We start from the raw sequence: 4,984 nt of genomic DNA on the forward strand, positions 1-4,984 counted from the left end.
ATTACATGTGAATTAACACAATATTTAGTATGTTTATTAAGCATTTTCCATTGGTTTACGGCCACGGTGAAGGGGATTCTTTCTCACTGTGTCCTAAAAAGAAAGAAAATCTGTCAGCACGGTCAGAAACTTACTTGTGAGCATGTTAAGACAAACTCTGGGTTCTTCTCCATCAGTCTGATCACAATGACCCAGTTGCGAGCACACTTTCTGATGCTCTCTTCATAAGGCCACAGCCAAGCTGAGGAGGGCACTGAACACATTCACCAAGATCTAAGATTTCCAATGCTCCCTACCATTCAAAATAGTGGGGTTAGTAAGACTTATGTCATGTTTTTGAAAGAAGCCTCTTATGCTCACCTAGGCTGAATTTACTTGACCAAAAAACACAGCAAAAATGAAATATTGTAAAATATTACTATTTTAAACAACTGTTTTTTATTTAAATATATTTTAAAATGTAATTTATTTCTGTGATGCAAAGCTGAATTTTCAGCAACATTACCCCAGTATTCATTGTCACATTATCCTTTAGGAATAATTCTAATATGCAGATTAATATTTTTGAGGACACTTGATTATTACCTGAGTCAATATGGCAGTGACCCATTGCATGGACCACGTGTTGACTCTCCCCATTTTTCTGGGCAAAAAAACTTCTGGGTTAGACTTTGAGCAGCAGCAAATCAACTGTGATTGGCTGGATCGCACAGGTTCACCAGATTCATTGGCTGTAAATAAGGCCTGGAATCCTAGTATCTGTCCAAAAACAGTGTAAATTAAGTGTCTATGAAGGGTGTCAATTTTTGATTCCCTGCTCACTTTAAACATCACAGTGTGACAATACCTTGACAATATCCACACGCATCTCAAAGTCAGTGAGAAGCTCTCTGACGGCTCGAGTGAAAACAACAAGCTCGGCTTTCAGGAGAGTAAACTTCCTGTTTGGGTCGGGGTCCATTACATGCAAGTTCCACATATAGGGTAATGCTGAAAATTGAGATAAAAACACTCAGACTGAACCAAATTCTCCATCGCTTTCCCATCTCAGGTGGACCTCCTTTCCTCTCCAGGCTTCTGGGATCTTTAAGACCACTTTTAACCAGCACATCCACCATCTGTGAACATTTACAGGTAACACCATACAGTATTATATACAGTTTGTTAGACAATAAACCATTTATGCAACTTGCGTGGGCCCGAATGAGTCACCAACGTCACAAGGATGAAGGTTTTGCTGTATGGCCTCTCTGACAGGAACACAGAGATGGACTCAACTGAGTGAGTGTCTCCAAACATTCTGCAGGGAATGAGAGTATTTAAATCACAACATAACAAACCATCAGTAAGAGTTAACAAGGTCAAATGTCTTTTATTAATCTTCAAGCACTAGTTTACAAAAAAGAACTACTTAATAATAATTATTTAAAGACATGTAGAGTATACTTAGTAGGTTTAACCTAAAAACGTCCAGTGAATTTGCATGAACATGAATAATTAAATACCAAACATTAGTATGCACAGAAAGAAAGAGTGTACATAAATAGCACTGGCTTACTTTGCTGTAAGGTTGAAGTCTGTGAAGTCTCTACTCGCTCCAGTAGAGTCCGTCTGTTTTTCAGTACAGGTTGATGGTACATAATTAAAAACTAACGTAGTTATGAATGAACAGATGCAAGACGCATCTCTGCACTTGTGCCCGGAAGTACACTGACAATTACAATCAGCTGTAAATACCGAGTGCTTCGGTTAATGAACACTGGAGGACACCATTGCTCTATATTTTACACCATCCAAACTATAGCAGAAAGATCTTCAGTCACTTCTGTTTCTTTTATATTTTTATTCAGTTTTATGTTCAAAAGTTCAAGACGCAAGGTCTTTATATTCTTCCATATTTGTTTGTTTTTCTAGTTACAATGGATTTTTATTAAAAATATCTAATTACAATGGTCTTGGAAACATTTCGTGCCTTCATTATTTGTTTTTGCTACTTTTCAAATGTATTTTGTTTATGGAATTTACTGTTTAACCCTTGCATTTTTACTTTTTTTTATTGGTTTTGGTGTTTTTTCGTTGCTTTTTTATGAAACTATGATGATAAACTAACGATCTATGATTACCTTGCATTAAAATTAGCACAAACCATCTTAACATTTAATGTATGAAAATCGTTTTATCATACGAAAAGTCAAATCGAAATCGAAAGTCATTTTACCAGTTGTTCAAAAGTTATACTACTATGGTGTACTTGTAATGAAACAGACAAAGATAAGAATATCTTTGTCCAAATGTTTTTATTGTATTTCCAAATTGTATTTTGGTTTTAGTTGGATTTGATATAATTTCATGTACTTTGTAGCTTACTTTGTGCACTTATTTCATTAGTAGTTATTGAGGACACATAAATGCTATTGAATTATAGTCAATTTAATATAATTGAGTATAATTTAATGTAAAGAATAGCACTTTGTAAACTAACCTAACTTATTATATTAATATATAATATATTATATTATTAACTAATTGTAAACTTATATAATTAGTAAATTTATATAAAATGAGTAATTAGTAAACCTTTATATAATAATATATAAAATACCATTTATGAATGAAGTTTATATCAGGTGTAACAGTGATTAACAAAACATTGAAAAGGAGGTGATGGTTCACACTTGCTATAAAGCCCCTTGTTATGATGTCATAATGAGCCAAAAGTGACAGTTTTGACTATGTTGTTGCAGTACAGTAAACAATGTACACAACTCACCTGCATGTACCAGTTTTGCACTATAATTCCCTCAGATATCATAAAAAAACAACTTCATAATCCTCAAATAGTATACCTATATTTATTGTTAATTTATAATTAGTTTGTCTTTTTATCTTCTGCTTCTATAAATTTAATTTGACTGTTTTTGCTACTTTACATCACAATAAAGTACTTGAAAAGACGCAGCTTGTGGAGAATTACTGATTATTTTAGACTTCAAGTATGAAATAATTTGGGTTTTGTGATGTAATCACAAAATTTATTTCTGACATAACACCATTAGATGCTTTGGAGTTTAACTCCTAACCTGTAACTTTTAAGAACTTGTTTTCTTGTTTGTTCTAATGTTTTTATTCTATTTTAAAATTGTGTTTTGGTTTTCAAAGCATGCAAAAAGTTTGAAAATAATAATTATTGTTATTTGTGACATAAATGCTGTGAAATTTTATTTATAGTCTAAATTATTATATATAATCAGATATTACTTTATGTATGCTGCAAATGAAGTTTGCAGACTAATCTAATTTCAACATCAAAGTATATAAAATGTAAAGATTTTGTCAAAATTTAGTACCTTATTTTTCATACATTAGTAGTAATAAAAAGATTTACGTTTTATACACAACAATTCACATTATTAAAAAATACTATAGCCTACAAAAAAAATAAAAATACTAATAAATATTTTATAAAATATTTTATATATTTTATAAAATAAAATAGGGCTTATTTTATTATATAAAATAATACTAAAAAATACTATAATTTGTGCTTTTGTCAGGTCAATTTAATGGCATCACAAACAAAACAACATCACAAGGCAAAGATTCACTACACCAAAACAATGTTTAAGACACAAAATGAGGAAAAAATATAATGAAAAATAATGCCTAAAATTCACAGTGCTCATCACAAATATATGCAGTGTACAACAAACATGCAAAATAAATCAAAATCACATTCTGTCTGCCTTCTATTATCATTTTCCATCTGAGGAGAGTCTTCTTCAATGTTCAGGGACTGCTGGATTTTTTTTTTATTTGCTTAATTTCATTCAGAATTCACAGCTTCAAGATCTGTCATAATCATGATGATAATTGCACACTCATAAGTTTTCTCATTATTTAACCATTAGTTCTCATGCTACACAACTCAAACCCACAGGAAATCAACATCCCTGTGGAGTCGACTCAAATCAAACAGCTACTCAAGATCGCTGATCACTTGAAAATGACGAGCAGGTGAAGGTGGATGTTGAAAAAAATCAGGAACAAGTCCTCCGTTCATCAAGTTAATCACACAAGACGTTATGCAGTCTGAGAAAGCCTGAGCATTTCGGTACATTGTATTTGAAGGGTTTACAGGGTTTGCATGGGCGTTTAGTCTCATGATTGCTCAGGCAATGAGAGGTCAAAGGTCAACCTACACACAAGCTGGGGAACAATAGACCAGTTCTGTGGCGTGTTCAGTGGGAACCGAGAGCGCGGCTCTGCACGTACCCTTTCATTTCTCTAATCGGTCCAACAGCACAATAGTAAATACAGGGTGGGGACATCATAACCACCCATTTCAGGCCGCCACATATCCATGCTGGACCAGAACGTCCTCGTTGCCTCGGGCAGAAGCTGCTTTTCCCACCACGTCTGCCTGGCAATGCACAGAGATTTCACAAGCCGGTTGACAGCAAAGGAACGCACCCTGGCAGATCACTGTATGATGGTTCCTCCTTCACAAAGCTCCGGGTTTGATGCCGACTGGTGGGTTATACAAATGTGGTGAATTACATACTGTATGAAAACGACATATTTTTATTCTCCTCTCTTGTCATCACAGGGTTTTCGGATCCTGTTGGATTAGAATGTGGTTGAAAAAGAACAGATCATTGAATGAACATTTTTGATCTAAATATTGCATGCAACCAGATGGTTTTTTAGCGACTAGGCCTGTGAGCCAAGGACATAAACGTGAATGATGGAAAAGCGGATTGACTGCAAGTGTAATTTGCTCAGGTTTCATCAGATGTTGAGAGGTTATACTTTGGAGATGTTTTCTTCTTTCTCAGCCAGCTTATACCCATTGGTTTTCTCTTTTTGTTCTTCAGTGTTAGATCTAATGAAAAGAACAGAAGATGGGCAGTTTATTGTGGAAATCTGTAGAACAATAAAATTGGAAAACTTGCATTAAGGTGTGGTCACATTAGTAAAATTTCAC

At 34.0% G+C, this 4,984-nt stretch overlaps 1 long non-coding RNA gene across 2 annotated transcripts; it reads right to left on the bottom strand.

Annotated features, from left to right (window-relative positions):
* Positions 1–266: 266 nt before the first annotated feature.
* Positions 267–2,026, bottom strand: LOC109068191. 2 transcript variants are annotated; one of them, XR_006153618.1, is made up of 4 exons: positions 1,559–2,026; positions 1,213–1,300; positions 848–1,118; positions 267–759 (listed from the first exon to the last, which is right to left on the bottom strand). It is a non-coding gene; the product is annotated as an uncharacterized LOC109068191 (long non-coding RNA). The 2 variants fall into 2 exon arrangements; XR_006153619.1 differs by having other exon boundaries at positions 268–759; positions 1,217–1,300; positions 1,559–2,025.
* Between the last annotated feature and the right edge of the window lie 2,958 nt (positions 2,027–4,984).

Source organism: Cyprinus carpio, chromosome A25 (genome assembly GCF_018340385.1).
Source record: "Cyprinus carpio isolate SPL01 chromosome A25, ASM1834038v1, whole genome shotgun sequence".
NCBI lineage: Eukaryota > Metazoa > Chordata > Actinopteri > Cypriniformes > Cyprinidae > Cyprinus > Cyprinus carpio.